At 37.8% G+C, this 22,058-nt stretch overlaps 1 long non-coding RNA gene across 1 annotated transcript; it reads right to left on the bottom strand.

The window, feature by feature from the left end:
• Positions 1-1,599: 1,599 nt before the first annotated feature.
• Positions 1,600-9,012, bottom strand: LOC143664519 (uncharacterized). The gene is made up of 4 exons (XR_013166454.1): positions 8,848-9,012; positions 7,665-7,690; positions 5,573-5,703; positions 1,600-1,807 (listed from the first exon to the last, which is right to left on the bottom strand). It is a non-coding gene; the product is annotated as an uncharacterized LOC143664519 (long non-coding RNA).
• Positions 9,013-22,058: the final 13,046 nt, after the last annotated feature.

Raw genomic sequence — 22,058 nt, 5'->3', positions numbered from 1 at the left:
TCTTCAAGCTCTAGTAAATGTTTCTGGAGAGAGAGGGAGAAAAAAAAGAGATTGAACCATAGGGATGATCTTATTGCCACTTTAATGTTTCACATTTGCCAGTGCCCTCTAGCCAAAGACCAACAAGGACATACCTATAATTGATGAAGTTGGTTTTATTACTTATTGCAGCAAGGGAGAGTACACACCATAAGAATGATGGCCATCTTAATAAGAAGAGTCAGACATTGGGCATTATAAAATTTGGTGTTTTTGGGTGATTTTGGTGGGGGGACTGATAAAGAAAAGGGGCTTTGCTCTGGACTGAATGCTATTAAGAAGTAGGCATAATTCTATGACTGGTTATCTTAATCTTATTTGGAGGAAGGAAAAGTTAGTCTAAGGCTAGGGTTGTAACTGATAAGGTAGTAGTATTTACTCATCGTATTGGTCTGAATAGGGGAGTGTTATTTCACAGTAGTTTCCATGTGGTAACAAAAAACAAAAAACATATAGCCTTTTTCTATGAAATATGCAAAAAAAGTCATTGATTATCATTTAGCAAACAATGTAGTAATTGCCTTGCTGCTGTTACCTTTTCTGCCAAAGAAGACAGACAGTGTTTGATATTTTGTGTCCCGGAAAATGTCCATGCATTGCTTGAGTTCAAACATGATTATGGAGTTTTTGTCTTGATTCATTGTGGACACAGAGTGGGTTTGTCAGTTGTTGATGTTCTGTGAAATTGCTTGTTGAACAGGATTATACCTGGCCTAGCTGTGAATAGATGGTCAACTTGTAGTTAAAGATAGGTCAGTTCCAGGACCTGGGTTGTTTTAGTCTTTCTCATGTTTTCTCAAGTTTTTCAATAGTCATTTACTTTCTTGTTCCCTCAATGGGTGTAAACTGCACAACAGCACAAACCTGCTTTGGTTACCAGCAAGGACCTAGATTCTAGCAGAGTCTCTCAATTTCGTAAGTATTCAAAACAGTATTTAATGAATAAGTGAATTAACTGTTCAATTAGCCTATCAGATTATGAGTTGCTCAGAGTCAGGGGTCATGTGTCAGTCAGGGTACTCCAGAAAAATAGAACCTGCAGGATAAATGTGTATATATGCAGGTGTGTGTGTGTGTATGATTTATTATAAATAATTATTATAAATAATTAACTCACATGACTATGGGGGCTGGAAAATCCAAATTCCAGAGGGCAGGCAAGATACCAAAAATTGTGAAAAGGGTGATGTTGAGTTCTTGAATATAAACTTCCTTAGGCTGGAAACTGAGGAAAAAGTGGAGGACATAGTCTTGAGGCAGAGTTCCTTCTTTTCTCTGGAACCCCTTGTTCTTGCTCTTAAGACTTGCAACGGATTGATGAGTGTTTTGATGAGGGTGATCTCCTTTATTTAAAGTTGGCTGATTATCGATGCTAATCCCATCTATGAAATGCCTCTCCAGCAGCAACTAGGCCAGTGTTTGACCAAACAACTGGAAACCATAACCTTGCCAAGTTGACACATAAAACTGACTATCAAAGTCACTTCCTATTCAGCTCTTTATTTCTAAAATCAAACACAGTTCTGGCGCATCTCATTAAATATTTCTTGCAATAAAGAGGAGCTTTCCATGAGATATGATTTATTAAATTAAGAAAAACAACAAAAATAATGTAATATAAAAAATTCCACTTCATAAAGAAAAAGATGATACTTAATTCAAATGGATTCACTCAGGGTGAATTGAAGGAAAATCCTGTCATGTTCCATATTGTTTTTCTTTTCTGCATTTTCCATGGTACTGAACTTCAAGTGTGAGTTGCAAAGCTCTAAAAGAAATTGATATAAATATTTAGAGATCAGTTGCACAAAATATGACCTTTTTTCCCTCTACCCTATTGTACCATAATAGGGATTTTGTAAGAAGAGAGACCTTGATTTTCAAGCCCCTGACTTAAAAATAATCCATAATTACAAATACTTGCCTCTCCTATCACTATTAACACCCAGGAGTCCTCTGCTTTGGGATCATGGTGAAAAAGTATCTGCGCTTTTGGCAAACTGTAAACCAGTATGTCAGAAGTAGAGGGAAAGGAAAGCAAAGCAGCTTAAATAATGTATGAAAAGGATCCAATAGAATGGCCTCTCTTATCCCCAAATTTTTCTACTGACTGCCAAGATCTTCTCCTAACTCTATTATAATGCCTGATTCAGAGATTTATTGCAATTCATATACTTCATTCACATTTATAATACTTCTAATAGCATTATCAAAATGTCAGACATTCACATCTTCAATGAACTTTTTAATCCGATTGCTTTCCCTCCCTAACTCCTGGATGACATTTATTGCACTGATAGAGTACTTCTGTTGGGGGAGGAACAAAAGCCAATAATTCTGAAGTACAGGTTCTACAGATTCAGGCAAACCCTGGTAGAAAACTATGTTGTTATCTTTGGGACTCAGGAGGCCCCTGGGAGCCAGAAGAGAGAAAAGAGGAAATAGTGGAGGGCCCCAGAGACTTAGGGGAGAGGTAAAAAACACCTTTCAATTATTTGAAAATATTCTTAAGGATCACCTTGGTGGTTGGGAATGGAAGAGAAAACTCTTCCTCCTTATTACACAACTTAACTTTCCTCCCCCATCTCAGGATGAGCGATTACAAGTTGAGTAGGTCTCAGGGTCTGGGTGGCAAAGCATCATAGTTAAGAGTCCTGTATCTCCTACTGATTGACTGTTGTAAAATTAGGTTAATCATTCAACCCCTTAAACCTAAATTTCTCATCTGGAAGAGGGGATGATAGTTCCACCTCAGGGGTTTATTAGGAGGATTAGGTGAAATAATATGAATGAAGGACTTAGTACAGGTCATGGCTGATGGTATGTACCTCAGCAAATGGTATGCTGCTGACGTCTTCCGAGACCCAATATTATTTCTGTGGAAGATTTTCCATTAAGTTATATAGAGTGTTCTAACACAGTTTTGTAATACACCTTGTTCTTAAACAAGAGCCATCTATGTTGGGAGGACATTTAACTTTAATTTCTGGGCCAATCTTATTTCAAAATCTATAGGATAAATGTATGGGGTGAAAAAGCCTGACTCTATCCCCTAAGGTTCCCCTAATGGGAGTATGACATAGTAGCATCATGAGATTTGGTGATAACTGTCCCAAGTTTTAAATCCTGGCCCAAGGACTAACAGAGTGCCCCTGGGAATATCTTTTCACTTTGCAGAGCCCAAATTACCTTATCAGTAACATAGCCATAATTATGGGTACCTATTGAGATAAGCTTTTTTGTGATTCAATATGAAAATGCTCTATGAACTGTACTTTTCCAGTTCTTAATTGTTGAGGGCAAGGGCCATAATTGTAAAGAACAAGATGAACACAGGAGTGTGGAAAATATAAGTGAAAATATCTGTCTTCTTTGGCAGAAAAGGTAACAGCAGCAAGGCAATTACTACATTGTTTGCTAAATGATAATCAATGACTTTTTTGCATATTTCATAGAAAAAGGCTATATGTTTTTTGTTTCTTTTTACCACATGGAAACTACTGTGAAATAAGAACATGTTTATCTTTTGGAAATACTTTCTATTTGACATTAGAAAGGCAATTGACTGTGGACTCATTTGTTTTCATCAGTACAAAGGGAATGATAATTTTTTCCCTGCCTATCATGCAGGATTGGTATAAAGCTCTTGGGGCCTTACTTGGAAAAAGTACTTTCTAAGCTTATAGAAAGTATAGCATGCATGTAGCAATGTGTTTTTTGTAGTAATAACCTGAAAGCAATAGTGATTTATTCTTTTTTGTTTACCCTGCACTTACCACAGAGCCTGGAACTTCCTAGGTGTGCATTAAACATTCATAGGACAAAATGGATAAACCAAGAAATTGTTTTGGAAAATCCTCAAATGCTATCCAATATAAGATTCTAATCATGAAACAATCTAATGGATGGTTAAGTTTATGGGCTTTGGAAGTCAGAATTCTGGACTTGTTTCTTGGTTTTATCTCTTTATGAGCTCTGATATCTTGGATGAGTCCCTAAAGCTCTCTAAGCCTCAGTTTCCATATGTATAAAATGGAAGTAAAACAATACCTATTTCATAGGACTGTTTTAAATATTGAATAAGATAATTCTTGCATACCACCTAGCACAGTGCCTGGTACTTAATAAGCACTAAAGACACATGCATTTATAGATTTTCAAACATTCCTCAATTTTGTATTCTCTTTACTATTTCATATTTCTGAACATATGTAATGTGTATTTTCCAAAGTCTGATCATACTCTATGCATCATTTAATATGTTTTTGTTTGTTAACCTAACATTGTATCATAAGCATTTTTAGAAAATTTGATATGTAATGTCTAGGGGGTATTTTTATCATATGCATCTAAAAAAGGTTTAGCTTTTAGGCAAAACAGTCTGTCAGAAATCTTTGCTATGCTTAAACAAATCAACCTTCTGACTATCTTAGTCAGACTGAAACAAAGTCCCAGCCTGAACCTGAACTGGGGCCTGCGTGAAAGTATGCTTGCTCCCCTCCTGCCATCATGAACGTGACCTGGCCCCACATTTGGTAACTTGATCTTCTTGGGAGAAGAAAACTGTGAGCTAATAAAGATAAGTATAGAAGTTGGGGACTCAGATAACTCTTCTGTACCAGACACTGTGTTAAGTGCTGAGAGTAGATTGTAGAACAAACCTGTATTCTGGCCTCAGAGAATTTACCTTTGGGGAGACAAATGAAAATTACCTCTTCATGACACAGAAAATGAATTATTTGGAATTATAATAAGCCTGATAAAGGAAACAGCAAGGGACTAACATGGAGAATATCAAGGGAAAATCTACTTTAGATAGGAAGGTCATGGAAGATATCTCTAAGGAAGAGATATTTACCCTAAGACCCAAATAATGAAGAAAAACATGGCCCTATAAAGAGTGTGGTGAAACATTTTTGGAGGAGAGAACATTAAGTAATCATTTTTACACAAGAAATTATTCAAACATATACATTGCTCAAATGTCCTAAGACAGGAAAGGGCTTTGTTATGTTTGAGAAACATGAAGAAAGAGCCAGTGTGGTTGAATCATATTTAGCAAGTGAAATGGTGACTATAATCTCTAGTTTGGTAGATAAGAACTTGAGGTTTGGAGTGATTATATGCCTTTCCATTATCACTTAACTGCAAGGACGGAACTCCAAGTTCTTTGACCTTAGACTTGTTGCACTGATCTTATGTTGAAAGGGTGATGCTTCTTACAGCTATTACTTTCAAACAATTCAGGAATAGAAACTTGTCTTCACATAAAATCTCATACAGAAACCTAATAGTCATAGCAGATGAAGGAAGACTTCTCTGCTTTAGACAGAGGAAGTGGCCACAGTCCCAGGTGTTTAACCCCTATAATCCCCACTCCCCTCAGGTTCAGCAAGTAGAATTGAAACTCCAGTATTGAGGCATTCACCCATATTTTGCAAAATATGTAGGTGTTACCAATTACCCAGGCATTAGATTCTCAGAAGAGGGTTCAATTATTATTATTTTTTTTTGGTTTCATGTTTTCACTTACATGTTAGCGAAGCAGAACACGCAGGTATTGGGGTATGTAACATTATTAGAAGCACATAATGGGCTGACCCTTATGGAGCATATGTGTTTCTTGAGAACCAACTTCTTTTGATAATGACCGCATGAAATGACCTAAAACGAAACTCACAGGTCAAACCCTCTACCCTATATTGATCTTGTGGTACCTTCTAACATACATACTCAGGTGCTTTTTGTTGTTCAAAGGGCAGATCATGATAAAACATGTCTTGCTTTTAAAACCCAAACACCAAAACTATGTGATCTTAAATTTAGCAGCCAGAACCTAGGAGTTCCAACTCAAAGGGCAACTGAGGCCACATAGCCCAGACCCTTGGTTGTGAAATGTGTATCTGTAACTTATTAGAAGAGTATGTGACCATTCTAGGAAATGACAAAATCTATTGTAACCACTGTTCTGATGTTTGCATCTAGAGTCATTTTAGTTCATCAAAGACCCACTTAACCTGCAGTGTTTGGATGGGGGCACTTTGTATGGTCCACACAGGCACTGGCTATAGGTCAAAGTCCCTTGAACATTAGGAAGCTGGGATATTGAGTAAAGAAGTTACCAGGTTTAAAATGTCCCTAATTTCTTTTGCTAGTCTTTGAGGGTCTTGTGTGACAGGATAATTTGTCTCCAGGCAGAGGGAGGCCTTGGGAAGTTCACAACACTGTGTAATTAGCAGATTAGGAATGAGCTGCTACAATTTCCTACTCCACCATTTTGGATCACAGTATACTCCTATATCCAGTATATCTGACTGCTCTCCTATCTATCAAACTTCAATGGCTCCCTTATAGCAATATTTCCCAAACTTCAGTCCTTTTGTTCATAAATCATCCATGTTCTTATACTATTTTTTCTTTAAATATTTTTCTTTAAATTGGCTCACTTTTAAAATTTGACTGCCCACTTTAGATTTGTTCTAAGCATGAATAGCCATGATCTGTTGGGTATGAAACTGTAATGATAATATTCTAACATGCATTAAAGAAAATGTATAATTATTGAAATTATAGACATTCATTGGTATATTAACAGCAATCAGCAATAATACTTTTATAGGACATTCAAAGTACTCTTTGGCAAACACTCTATGTCTCTCTCATCCTCTGTTAATGATTAAGTTTACATTAAATTCTTTGGTAAAGAATTGATACTTTATTGGGCTCTTAAAGAATGAATAGGACTTTCTAAATTGGATGAGTATTGGAAGCAAGATAATTTAATTATAGGAAATTACATACATAAAGACACAAAACTGGAATAGCATGGACCCCAAAATGATTTAAGTTACCTAGAATCTAGGGTAAGAGAATGGGGAATTCCTCCTAAAGGGAGAAAGGGGCTGGTTTAATTAGGATATTGTAAAGCATGAAAAATATTTTTATCCTGGGAGCTCTGGGAACCAGGGTTTTATGTAAGGAGTTGTCTAGTCAGATTTGCATTTTAAAAAGTCCATTCTCAAAGTGCGAAGTATGGGTTAGAATAGGAATTGGCAAATTTTTCCTATAAAGAGCTGGGCAGTAAATATTTTAGGATTTTTACCCCATATAGTCTCTGTTGCAACTGCTCAACTCGGTTGTAATCTGAAAGTAGCCGTAGACAATATGAAAACAAATGAGTGTGGCTGTGTTCCAAAATAATTTTATTTCTAAAAACATGTGGCAGACTGTATTTGCCCCACAGTCCACAATTTTCTAACCTCTGGATCAGTGGGAGATAAGATTAAATGCAAGGATATAGTTGCTAGTGCAATAATAGGGGCGAGAAGTGAGAGAACCTTGAACCCAGGCAAAAACAATGAAGATGGGAGAAAACAATTATATTATTATTTAATTCCCAGTGGTCCAAGGTGATGAGGGAGTAGTGGGAGAGAGGGTGATCCTGGTTTTCTCCGGGATCTATTTTGACAGAAATATTTGGATTGAAACATATAAAATAGCCATTATTTTAGATCAAAAAAGGTCAAATATTGGTTTCATAGCTTTTCATATGTTTTATATATTTTCATTTAAGATTATAAAAATGGTGAAAGTAATTGTTCTTATACAGGGAGTTGCAAACTTACCTTATAGGAAGAGTTACCAAAAATATCTGAAAAAAAAGTTTAGAAAAAAAGATCAACAGTGCAGTATTGAGATGTGCACAGCTAATTGGCCTATTAAGTAATCACATATAAATTAATAACTAAAAGTCATAGAAAGCTCAGGGACTCTTTCACACATGGTTTGTCTGGCCATGTTGAACTCCTAAACATTGTTTACTTCCTCTCCTCTTTCCTGGGATACTTGATATTTCACCTGGGAACTCAGGCTTGGTCCCTTTGCAGGTCCCAGGCGGGAGAGATTTAAATCCAGACTTTATCCTATGGGACACAGCATCATCATTCACCGCTATGGTGGCTCAGGCATACTGTAGACACATTTTAGATAGATATCTATTTCTTGACAGTCATCATGGCTGCCTGCTGTCAGAAGTCTTAGATAACCACCTTTGTTCCTGGTTGTTGCCTGTTCTTGGGTATTCCTTTTTTCTGTACTCTACCTGTATATAAGGAAACCCTCTTCCTTTGTTTGTGATTTTTGTGTCCTTTGCTTACCTGAATTATTAATGGTCCATATTACCTTCATATTTTATGTCCTACCTGACTACCTTGACTTCTTTCAGCAGCTGCAACTGAGCCTCATCCTTGCCTCCCCCTCAAATTGAACCATTTACAGCAAATCTGGTCCACATCATGGGCTCCCCTTGTTGCTGGCATTTTGCAGGAACCAATCAGGATGGGCTGGGCTCTCTCTTGAGATTTGATAGTAATAACATTCAATTGTGCTCTAATCATAAACCGTATGGGAAGCTGACATTGCTTTGTGTAGGGTGTCTGTGTGTGAGAGAGAGGGGTGTGGGGAAAGAGAGAGAGAAATTATTGTGGGAAAGAATTAGAAGAAGGAGGAGAATTGAAACTGAGTATTAACTCAGCCAAATTATTTTTTGTATATTGAGTATGTCTCTCATAGACCGTCTCTCAAAATATTTTGAGTCTGAAACTGTCTATAGCAGGGTTCTTGGAATATTAAAAAGTGGACTCAACCACTAATATTCATTCTAATTAATGTAATGCATTTTTCATCTATGAGAGAAGCCTTAATGTTTCAAAAGTCCCTTCAGGTTGAAAATAGTTGCTGCTAGCTTGGTCCATTCTCTGGAAGATTAAATGTTTGTTCCCTTCTCAAGGTTCTTTGGTAAATTCTTACATGAGAAATAGCCAATAGTCAAGAGAGCCACAAAGGGGAAAGTTTTCATCTTTTCCATAAGGAATGTTGTAATTCATCCACCCAAGTTCCTTCCATCAAGTTTCCTAGCAAATTTCTAAGGGCTCAGATCTCTTATCAACAGAGGGCTGTGGCTCCATTATGAGACTCTCATGCCCCATTATGAAGTCATCTTGCAAATGATCTATTTACTACGACATCAAGAGCAAAGTCAGCAGGCCATCACAGACCAAGATGACTTCCAAAGGAAAATATTTCATTCTTAATAGGCTGTACAACCCATGGCATGGCAACATGATCAACACTTTTGTTTAATAATTTGTATAGCTAATTAGTTTAGCTTCCTCTGGAGGAGAGAACTCTCATTTAAAAATAAGATCAGTTCTCAGGTTTCCCTGGGACACCAGGTTCATGTTCTTCTCTGTGCTGGGATTTGAATAATAAGCATGGACTGTCATAGATCAGATAATTCTTTCTGTAGAGCAGTGGAGTAAAAAGAAAATTGAGTCAAGAGACCTGGGTTCTCATTCTATCTCTGTATTACTTAACACAACCAGTAACTCCTGTCCCATCTGAAGACTTTGGCTTCCCACCTGTGAAATAAAGTTAACCTAGAATACCCTAAGGGATCTTCTTCAGATTCTAAGGCATAGTAATGTCCAGACTGTTTAGGAAAATATTCTCCAGTCACACCACACTTGAGATTGTGTGTTAAATTCTGGATGGCACACTTAAAGAGGACTCTGTAAACAGACAAAGATGGTGAAGGATCTGGACCCCAAGGCCTATTAATAGAATAAAGATTGTGATAATTTGCCATGGAGACAAAGATTCAGGAAGAGTTAATAGTGTCTCTACCTTAGGGCTTTGATGTAGAAGAAGCAGCTTTTTTCTGGGCCTCTAGAGAGATGATAGGACTAATAATAGGTGACATTTATGTTAATCCCTCATAACATCACTTTCCGTAAGAAATTTTTGTGTCCATTCCACAGATGAGAAAACTGAGGCAAGAAAAATAGAGTTAGGAAATTCCCCAAGGCCACAGAGATAAATATTATTCCTTATCTTGCTCATTCTTCCTTTCCTAATATCCTTTAGTTTTTTTTCTTTCCTAATATCCTTTAGTGTGTTTTCCTTTATCTTCTTGAGAATGTTGAAGATCATTCTTTTAATGTCTTTGTCTGGTATGCGCAATGTCTGGTCTTCCTTCATTGATGATTTCTGAATTTGTATCTTGTTCCTTTGATTGTTCTATTAGTTCTTGTCTGTTTTCTTTTAATCTTCTCTTACACACTATATATGTTAGTATTTTTAAATATTAGCCTTGGCTTTAGTCTCTGAGTTCCTGTTCCTTAATTTTGTATCCAGCTATTGCTACAACAGAGATTTCCTTGAGTGTCAGAAGTTAACAAAAGCAAATAAACTAAAATGGCTCTGCATTTGCCGGTTCTTTCCGTCAGAGTTTAGCCCTCCTACTGAGATTAGCCCAAGGTGAAAGTGAAGTACAGGGTCCTCTCCAAATTTTCTGGGTTTATATCTTGTTCTTGGTTTGGACTTGCTCATTGCCTTAGGAATTCTTCCATTTACAGGAATCTGAATGTCTCCTCTACTCCCTCTGAAGTAGACTTTCTTTCCCTCCAGGGTGTTCTATTGTATACCTTACAGCCAATTATCCTTTGCCACAGGATGCTTTGACTTAATTATTTCTTTAACTGCTTTAGGTATCTGCAAGCTGCTGCTACTTGCAGCACAAATTTTGCAGTACACATTTTGAGAGGACAAGCCAGAGAAGAGTTTGCTGATACAGTCTTTCAGGCTTCCACCCATAAATTGGTCCTGACACCTAGGAGTACCTGCGTGTGCATAGGGGTTACTGTGCTCACTCCTGAACAGGGACAGGGGCCCACGGTGGACACAGGCTGTCTCCATCCTGGCAGAAGGAGGTGTAAAACAAGAGTCCCACAAGCATCTCCTACTATTTTTTAAAGCTGTGTTTTCTAAACTTAGCACTTGCCCAGTTGCTGCAGTACTTTAACTGTCTTCCAGAGTGTTTTGAGGAAGTTGGCTCTGCCAGATTTTACTAGATGTTCAAAGATTCTGATGGGGAATGGCACTCTGGAGCATCGTTATACCACCATCTTCATCAACTAGAAGTCAGAGTAAAAACTTTGAGTTACAAGTTTGTTAGCTGTAAATTTCAAATAGTTGGGTTACATACACTGTAGATACATTTTAATTCTTTCCCGGTCCAACATTTGCCTGAGCATTACCCCATTTTAAAAATGTGGTAACTCTGAACTAGCAAGTAATTTGCTCATTATCATACATTGAGACTGCATTGGAGGACAGCAATTTTTGTCAAGAATGCCTGTCTCCAACACACCATGTTTTCTCTCACCTATATTCTGACTTTATCCTTTCACATCAACCCTGTGGAATGGATTTACTTCTATTTCTATTTTTGCCTTTTGATGAGGGCACTTCAACTCAGAGAGCTAAAATAATTGCCTCAAGGAACAGCCAGTACTTCAACCCACATCTAATGCCTTTCACTGTAAATCTAAAGCTCTTTCTCTTTTCTGACTGACGTTTAGAAAGGTTGAGAGCTGAGAGCCCAAAGTACTTTCCCTTAAGTTTGTGAGTATTTCCATCCACTATACTTAGATGAACATCGTATGATGACAGTGTTTTCTAAGAATGTTTAGTTTGGACAAAAGAAAAACAAGGATGGGCATGAGAGTTATTTAAAATCTTTCGTAGTTTGTCATGGGGATGAGAAAACAAGCGTGAACTCGGTAGGCACTAAGAGACAGAACTAGGACTCATTTGTAGAAGCTAAAAGAAGAAATTTGGATTCAACATAAGGAAAAGTTATAACTCATGAGACACTTTCAATTTTATCTATGGCAGATTAATGAATTCTCAGTTAATAGAGGTGTCTAAACTGGGGCTGTCAGGGATGTTGTAAAGATGTCTGCATTGGTTGTGTAGATGCCTAGGTGTTGCTTGAAGCCCTTCCTGTAAGCCCTCTAAACCCCAAATTCCAATATTCTGACACTGTAAAAGGATGGCCTTTAATTGAAGACCACTTTCAGGGATAGTGGAAAAATTCAAGTAGCCTCAGGGGCTGCATTGACTATGTTCAGTTTGCTTCTCCCTTCTTCTTGCTCTGTGACCTGGAAGGCTGACTGGTACAGGCTCCATCAAAGGACTCCTTACCCTATAGCTACTGATTGATTCAAGCAGGGGAGAAGATGAAGGAAGGGAGGAACTTTCCTTGCAGGGTCTCCATAGGCTACTTTCCCCCCAGTGTTTCAGGTTCTGTCAGGCTTTCCTCTCCACATAGGCATTGCTCTTTCTGGGTTCTCCCTTATTGCTTCTTCAGGTCTCAGCATGGTAACGGTGTACTTCTGCTGCTACTAAGCCCCGGTTACTGGACTATTCCCTGTGATTTCTTTACACCATGCCCATTGCTTAATAAATAGTCCCATTATAAAACTCCCCTCAAGGTAAACAGTTTGAGTGAGCCATCTCTTTTGGGTAGGACCTTGACTGATGCTCTAAGCTTCTCTCACCAGAGCTGACCACACTATTCCCTGTATGGGGGTCATCCTGGCTGCTGTTCAATGTGAGATAACCTCAGAAATGTCTCCCCACTCCTAAAAGGAGGGAGCAAAGCTCTAAGATTAATGAAGCAGGAAGAGGAGGCCTAAGGAATAAGATGACTCACCAAAAAGTTGTGGTCCCTGCCTTTAAATGCATGTATTTGTCACTTAGGAATTGTTTTCCAAATCAGTATGGATTTACATGCCTGATGAAGCTGCACATTTTTTTTCCCGTTCTCATGCTTGTCCAATGACTTGGCTGATGCACTGGGTTCTACAGTCTGGCTCCCTTAAGTATAATCCTGGCTGTGTCACTTTCTGGTTCTGTGACTTTGAATAAATCACCATTCTGAATTTCATTCCACTCAACTGAAAACAGGAATGATAGGATACATGGGTAGTTCAGCAGTAGAACGCTCACCTTTCCATGTGGGAGACCCGGGTTTGATTCCCGGACCATGCACCGTCCCCCCCACCCCACCCCCAAAAAAACCCAGCATTGATAATAGTATATACGTCCTAGAGTTGTAAAAGTTAAATAATATAATGCATGGCAAGTGTTTTCATGCATGTTACCTTGCAAATGGTAAGAATGCAATGATAGTAGCTATTATTTTTTATTAGACCTACCCTAGTTCTGGGGACTTCACCTTATCACAGTCTCTGATATCAGTTTCTTGTCTGTGGTATAAAAAAATAGAGTCACACACTCAGTTCTCCTAGAAAAATAATGCTTATTCCTTTGATCCTATCAGGCATTTCAGAACCCATTATGGGAGTAGGAGGGAAATTATTTTATAGGCTAGTGAATAATAGCTGGTTTCTGTGGCATCCTATATGGGTTCATGGTGTGTTTTCTAGGGAAAAGTTCATCATTAGTTCAACAGTTGTTTTTTTTATAACCTCTAAATGTGATAGACTTTATGTTAGGCCATTGGTGCAGAAGATAATTAAGGCACAATTCTGCTCTCGAGAGGTCCAAACTCTAATAGTAGAGCTTTGCTTATTAGCAGATGATTGTGTTTCATTGTGTTAAATAACATAGAAAACTATATAATGTAGTGGTAGCATAAAAATGCAGGCAATATGTGTTGTTGGAAGACAGAAAGCCAAGAAATTATCAAAGAAGAAGCTCTTTCTGAAGGATTGGTAGGAGACGCCTAGTCACGTTCCAGTGTTCTAGCCTGGTGACTATTTCAGCCTCTGATCATCCATGATATTTAGCATGTGTTCTTTCTTATTTATTGTGTGGATTCTTATATTATTTATTTGTTTATGCAAATGCCATTTTTATTTCTGTCTCCAAAGCCCAAACACAGGCTCCTTTAAAGTCAAAAATAATTTCTCACATTTCTTTGAATTCTCAGACTATCCAGTAGAGATTTCCAAGTAGTAAAATAACCTGATGAAAATGTTGCTTAAGCTCAATTATGCTTGATGCAAACTTACTTACTGGGTGGCTATCACAGGCAAGGTATTGAACTGAGTACATCATATCGTCCCAACTGGAAATAAAGTTCAGTAAGAGCAGGGAAAACATCTATTGGTTTCATCGTTTTATCCTCAGATATAGGCACAGTACCAGGCACTTAGGCATTCACTAGTTACTTGTTCAATTAATGACATATGAAAGGGTTGCAAGGATGATCAAGGCACCCTTTGATGCCCTCAATCCAGGGCAGTTCTCATTGTCTTTTATTTCATGCTACGTCAGCAGGTCCTGGTAAAATGTATTTTCCAATTATCAGAAGTGTTGAAATATTATGTCTGAAGTCTTTTCCTTTATTTTTCAGGTTTCAATAAAGAATATACATGAAACAAATAAACCATAGGGTTTATTTCCCTGGCCTGGGCTAGATAAAAAAAAAGCATATGTCTTGTGTCCTGTGAGCTACTGATTCTTCCAATTGGCCAAGAGCAAAATTTCCAGTACAAAGAAACTCTATAGTGGTCTATTAGCCATCAACTATATCAGAAGTAAGCTAAAAAAATTCAACTTCCATACTAAAAGTTTCAAGAAAATTTCCTTTAGTTCCATTTTATTCAGAAAACAGATAAATACATAAAGGCGTATGAGACAAGGCATCCAACAATAGATGACACTGGAAAAGAATCGCCTTTTATGCTTAAAATGTATTACAAGTTATTTCAGAACCATTTCATTTTCCCAGTCATAAAAATTTAAATTTTTATTACTTGTTTCATGGCGAGAAAATAAAGACAAATGCCAAAAACCAAGCCAACAAGCATTGTCCTGGCACCAAACTTCACCGCTATGACTGAAAAAACTTGTTACTACTTGTCAGCAATTTAAAAGGTAGTAACTACAGCTCAAGAATATCTTAGTGACTGATGTTTATTTAAAAAGAATGCCTTTCAACATTAACCATATTTGATTTATATCCCTTAAGTCATGCTTTTATTAATTTTTGTTTTAAAGGCAGTCAAAATAATTTATAGGCTTCCTTTTATTTCTGCAGTATTAGTCATTTCTTAGATGGAGGGTAGGGATGCCTGAATAAACTGTCCAATATATTTTATGCTTGTTTTTCTTCATAAATAATTCATCTTGGAAATAATTAAAGCATATGTATTTCTTAAGTTTCAATTATAATTTTATTCCTGTTTCTTGATACAGTACTAAGGTGTTTTTTAAAATGCATTTTTCTCAGCCCATTTTGTTAACTTTCCATCCAGACAGAAGCAGTGAGGTGCGGTGGTGAAGAGTTAGGGACACTACTACTACAATTTCTATGTTTAAATCTCTTCTCTGCCACTTAGTGATACGGGATCTTGGGTAAGTTACTTAACCTTTCTGTGACTTTTTCTATCGGCAAAATGGATAATAGCGACTACCTCAGATAGTTAAATGAGTTTATGTACACAAAGAACTTAGAATAGTCTGGAATGTAGAAAGAACTGTACGTTCTATATTTGCTTGCTATAATTATTTTACTACTTCTGGCATTCTTGCATAGAGGGGAATTTTTCTAGATCACAGATATACTCAGAAATCACCTGCCTATGATGGTATGCCACTGCCTAAAGATGGAGGCAGAATGTCTCAGTACTGCACATTAGCCTTCACCTCCCCTAGTCTGTCTCAAGGTTCTTCTTAACCATAGGTGAGCTCTTGAGGTCCATGCCCAGCCCTCTCTCTTCAGTCAAATGCTCTCTTTGTACCCATGGAAGTTCTCAAGTTAGGTCCCTGTACTTTAATGGTCTCAAATTAGGGTCAAGTACTTAAATGCTTGGGATTCAGTGCCTCTCCTTGCCTGCTTAGAAAAATCTTGCCCGCCCCTAGAGAACAGCTTGCCCATTCTTCCCCTAGCACTCATCCTTTTTAAAGTTTGCATGCTTCTTAGGAAAGCAGAATGCTAAGAGCTGGCTTTTATGGAACACTGTCTTGCCAGGGACTCTGCTGAGAATCCTGCATGTAGTATACTTTTTAATTTTTTTTAAGCATTGGGCAGGCACCAGGAATCGAACCCTGGTCTCCAGTATGGCAGGCAAGAACTCTGCCTGCTGAGCCACCGTGGCCTGCCCTGCATGTGGTATACCTTCTTAACTCTTAAAACCCTTTGAGGTAGTTGCTATTAACAGCTCCTAAAGAAAAAGAAACCAAAGCAGAGGAAAGCTACATAAATTTATCAAGAACACATATTTAGTAATTGTTGAACCTATCATTTGAACTTGGGCCTGGGACTTCAAAGTACATATTCATAACCACTATGATTGTTTTTTACTCTTTTTTATTTATGAATCACAAGCTCAATAAAAATTAAAGGCACTTCTTAGATTGCCTGGAAATATCAAAGCTGGGTAAAGAATCCTGGTTACATGCTTACTAGTTGAAAGTTTATATTACCACATATGAGAATGCTCTAAAACAAATATGTAATTTTCACACTGAGTGAAAATAAAACGTTTAAATCATGCTCTTAATCCTTGAATGAAGTAAAGGAACATATGACTATTTTATTATAACACTAGGGAGCTATCATTGAATTCTTCCTGCGTGCAAAGGACTCATGAGCCCTGTGCAAGAATTATGGTGATTAAGCTCACAGTAATTCGATTGGTAGGTATTGTAATAATCATCATGAGGAAACCCATGTTGTAAGGTTGTGCTAGTCACATAGTGACAAAGCTGGGAACGAAGTTCTATCTGACTCTAAAGCCAGTGCACTGGCCATTATGCTTTATTGACTCCATTTAATAATGGTTTGAACCTAAAATTCTTTTGCTAGAATATGTTTTGACATTAAAAGAAGTCCTCAGCTATATAATGTAATTATGTGAAATACCAGATTTATTTCTGATGATTCTGAAGAAATTATTCTAAATTTATTTTTCTTATGTAACAGATATGTATGGAAGGGCTTTTAATTTTGAGATAGAAAATCAAAGTCATCTTAACTTTCTGACCCCATAAAATTCTGTATCACATGATGCTAAATGGGCATTTTGCCTCTTGAATAAAAGCAAAAATATTTTTTTTGGTGGAGGAATCTTATTTGGTTCCATTATTAGTCTATGCTGGCTGGCATGGATTCTTTGAGGACTTTGAATCACAATAATGATCAAGTTCTATTCACCCAGCAAGGGTGGGAATCCTAGGATTACTCTTTTGGAATGAGAATCAAGTTTAGGAAAAAAGGGCCTTGAACTAGAAAGGTTATCATAATAATGAGGGTTTGATTTATTAAATTGATGCCAGACCATATTCAGTGCTCAATAAATGTGGAATGGACAAATTAATGATATATTTTTAAACTCTTTAATCTTGTGTCGGTCATAGATGACAAGTTGGATCATTGTTGATTTCTATCAGTAACGCAAGAATATTCTATTAATTCAATGTGGTAGATTGAATCATGTCCTTTACTAAGGTATGTTTAAATCCTAATCCCCAGTCCAGTAGGTGTGATCTCATTTGTAGATAGGGCCTTCAAAGATCCTATTTGGATAAGGCCAAATGGAATCCAGGTGGGCCTTAATCTAATCTGGCTGAAGTCCTTATAAACAGGAAATTCAGATGCAATTAGAAATAGAAGTTATTAGAAAACAGAGGAGAAGGCACAAGGAGAAAGATATTGCCATGTGATGAACGAAGAGATGCACACCAAGGAACCCCAAGGAATGCAGCAAGTCAGCTCAAGAATAATACAGGAAGAAAGCATGACCTATCAAGACATTGAATTTGAACTTGTAGCTCCAAAACTGTGAGACAATAAATTCTTTTTGTCTAAGTCAACCGATTTATTGTATTTGTCATAACATCCCTGGCAAACTAAGATGCCAAGCAAGTTATTAATGGGCTGTTCTTTCAACAGGAGAGTTTTACATCAAAGCAATGACAAGATGATGGCCCCTTCTGAGGTATATAATAGAAAACTTTCTTATTCAGTTAGGAAATTGGAGTAGGTGCACTTTATGGTTTATTCCAACCCTGGAATTATGTGATTCAGCAATTTCTGGATGGACAGAAAAAAAAATGTATTAAAACAAAAGCAAAACAGATTTGCTCATCTTTGAGATGAAAGAATCTTAGAGTTTCCTGGATACAGGTTCACATTTGAGATGCTGAAAATGGATGAACATGTTTAAACCAAGGGAGCTGTTGCCCCTATGATGCTAAAGGTGGCTGTGATGGTTAGTTTATGGGTCATTTGGCTAGGCTATAATACACAGTTACTCAATGAAACATTAATCTGGATGTTGCTGTGAAGGTATTTTGTAAATGTGGTTAACAATCAGTTGACTACCCAGCTGATAATCTCGGTAGATTTCATTCAATCAGGTGAAGGGCCTTAAGAGCAAAGCTCAAATTTCCATGAAGAAGAAATCCTACCCATCGATTGCAGATTTGGCTCCTGTCTGAGAGTTTTAGCACACCTACCAGCTTGCCCTGCTGATTTTGGACTTGCTAGTCCCCAAAATTGTGTAAGCCAATTCCTTGAAACACATCTCTATAACCATGGGAGGTTTTTTTTTTTTTTTGATTCTTTATTAGAGCTCTCTAAATTCACATTGTAAACATTCAACACTGGAGAAAACACACAAACACAAACATCTCCATCATTCTCCTCACTTCTGGGGCAGAGGTAGGGCAAATAAATTTTCATTCTTTTTTTTTTTTTTTCTAGAATAACAGGTCTCAAGAAGAGGCTTCCACTTTAACCCTTGCCTGGTGCCCACTCGGGCTGAGCTGCTGTCACAACCTGATAACATGTCCTTGGGCAGCTGCCTTTCAAAACTGCTGCTTCCCAGCCTTCTGGGCAGGCATCTTCTCTGAGCTTTGCACCTGGAGCTGGTGGTGATAGTCTGCTAAACTCATGATCAACCCTGCTATGTCATTCCATGCTGATAATAAGTCCACCCAAATATCAAAATCTTGACCTTGTCTTTGGGAGCCTGCCGATTCACTCAAAGTAGGGTCTTGCTCACACATGTGATGTGTGGGATGTACCTTTTGCTGAAGTAGATCTCTTTTACCAGTCACGTCACAACGTGAACTGCTCCCAGATTCTTCAGGAATTTAGGGTGGAACTAGTAGGACAGGTTGCTGAAATTACCAAGCTGCTCAAATTGCAGCCTTTCTCCTTGCTCCAGCTGTGTCAAATTGTTTGGGAGTAGCCATGCAATTATGGAGATACTATGCTACTGGTTTTGTTTCTCTAGTAGAACCATGACTGATACAGAGGCCAAAGGAGTAAAGTGGAGGTGAGAGATGTGACCCGCAATTATCAGCCTAGCCCCTTATTTGAGACTGGCATTCTATTCCCGTCAGATGTGTCATCTTTATTAAAAATGACTCGTTCCCAGAACAGGACCCTGGAACAGGTTTAAAAGACTAAATGAATCATGGGAAGTTTTTCCTTGTTAAAGATGACTATACAACGTGACCCAAATTAGTGCTGCTTTACATTTGGGTGGTGCATAAAAATTTCATAGTGCTTTCACATATAAAATGTCATCGGATTCACACATAAGTCTTAGGTGGGTATTAACATCAACTATATTTTATAGAGGAGGAAACTGGGTCTTATTGAAGGTGGTGACTTGTCCAAGATCTCAGAACTAGTTAATGTCTGAAATGAGTCCTAAAGACAGATTCCTGGATTTGTTTTCTGCCAGAGTGCCAGTTCCATGGGGGCCTGGTCCAGGGATCCGTATGGCATCACATCAGCAGTTTTAGTCATTTATCCAGATTCCCCATCAGCAGGGAGTCTGTTCCAGACTAGACACAATAGAGCAAAGGAATCTATTCACTTGTCTTAATTAAAAAGACTTAAGCAGGGACCTATGCTCTCTAACACGAAATGATTTTCTTAAGAACCCTAAATCTGATGGTGTATTGGGTGAGCTAGTGAAAGAGCAAGCCAGACATCTGTTGGGAATCTACCTGGTCTTTGTTGGAAACTGCTTCTTCAAGGTTCTTAGGGGAAAGCTCACTGGCATCCCTCAAGATAAGATTAAAGGACCATACGGATATTTTGAGACTCCAGTGGTACAAAATCTGGGCTGTACTTGATGCTTTGGCCATGAGTGCATTGTCCCCAAACAAGACTAACCCTAAAAGGCCAAGACCAGTTTTATGGGTCAATAACTAGAGCTCTCCATTGTGTTCTATGCCAAGGGGTAAACTTTGCTAGTGATATCATTGCAGTTGTCCAAAGCAGAAGCAGCATATTGCACTTCTGATTATACCAAGCAATACAAATTAGTTATCTTGAATCAAGATTTCAACAAAACATTATATCTTTTGCTAAATGCTACCAAAACTTTGTGCAAAATATAAGTTTCTGACAGAGCCTTTCCATACCTCTATGACAAGACCACTGGCAGCCCCTCTTGATTTTTGGGTTCATGGGCTGGAAAGTGCCATCTATAACAATAATGGACATACGCTTCCTGACCAGAAAGGCTGGGTGATGGGGAGCTCACATCTGTTTTCCTGTGCACGCATAATGACAGCCAGATCTGTTGGGATGAGCTGCTATGGAGATAGGGATTATGATGTTGCCTAGGGAGCACAGTGCAGCAGAGCTTAAGAACTTGAGTTCTGGAGTCAAAGAGAGCCCTTCATCAGTCACAGTTCCATAGTATCCTTTTCATTTTGAACAACAAATTTGGACTCACTGAGACTCGTTTTTCTTAAGTGAGAAAAGAAAGCAAGTTCATTCATTCACTTGATGGTTTCCTTTTTTTTTAGCTCCAAATGAATTCCAGAATACCTTTTTAAAGAGTTTACAAACTAGTCGTATTAAAAGTCCCATGTTGGTGCATGGGTGGTTCAGTGTAGAATGCTCGCCCTACATGAGGGAGACCTGGGTTTAATTTCCATGCACCTGAAAAATAAAAGTCCCGTGTTCATAGGGTTGTTTTGTGAATTAAGTGAAATTATGATTAAAATATTTAGTATAGGACCTAGTACAAGGTTTTCTTCAATTAATATTAGTGAACTCAGGAAGTACAGAAGAATTTCTTAAAAATATCTAAAGGGTTCTCAATTAGACTTTCTCTGTGGCCCTAAGGGCTATATTTAAGACAAATGAGGGGATAACTGATATGGGAGTCAATCTAAGCTTGATAAAGATAAGAACTTATTTTAATTTATTTTGCATGGGCAGGCACTGGGTACTGAACTTGGGTCTCCAGCACGGCAGGTGAGAACTCTGCCACTGCACCACCATCACCCACCCAGGATAAGAACTTTTTGATAGTAAGGGTTTCCCGCTAATGACTGCCTCAGGAAGTAGTGAGCACCTTATCATTCCAGGGATCCAAGAAGAAGCTACGTAAACACCCCTTAATAATCCCATAAAGGCAATTCCTGCGTTGAGTTTATTGATAAGGAGTGTCGCCATTAGTGTTCTAAGTTTTTAACAGTAATAAAAATTATTGAATCCTTATATTGTACCATGAATATCCTAAACAATCCTGTATTAAATCATTTAATACTCAGGAAAATTCTGTGAAGTAGGTACAAATAGAATACCAATTTACCTGTGGAGAAAGAAATCTGAGTCAGGGAAATGAATAACTTGCTCAAGTTCACACAGCTAGCCAGTGGTGGAACTGGTCAAATCTTACCGTTACACAATATAAAAAACAAATGAAAGGAGAATTCTCTGAGTTGAAGCTAGAGTAGAGGATTTTGATGTGATGGGCCCTTATGTTCTTCATTGTGCTGCTGAGGCAACTCCAGAGATTACTAGAGGTCCCTAAAACAGCATTTGAGGATCACTGCCCTTTATGAACAGTTCTTCAATGCCAGTACCTGGTTCAGATGAGAATTTTGGTCATCCCAAGGCAATATAAGAAAAATATGAGCCACTTAGTAATAAGAATGGTATAAGGCTACAGCTATTCTTTCATGAGAAATCCTGTCATAAAATATTTCCTTTCTTCTTTTTTGATTATGCAATGTCTTTTCTCGTACAAAAAAATTATGGAAGTAGATAATATTATTGGTGGGTTTATATAAAAAATTTTCAATCTTAATATTAATCCGGCAATGTTAAGTTTATTTTTAATGTTCCTTTTATTTTAGGATAGTCAATGAAGAACGTAGAAGAAGGG

Source organism: Tamandua tetradactyla, chromosome 20 (assembly GCF_023851605.1).
Source record: "Tamandua tetradactyla isolate mTamTet1 chromosome 20, mTamTet1.pri, whole genome shotgun sequence".
NCBI lineage: Eukaryota > Metazoa > Chordata > Mammalia > Pilosa > Myrmecophagidae > Tamandua > Tamandua tetradactyla.
The sequence above is the reverse complement of the archived record's forward strand: the minus strand, read 5'-3'. Positions and strand labels throughout refer to the sequence as shown.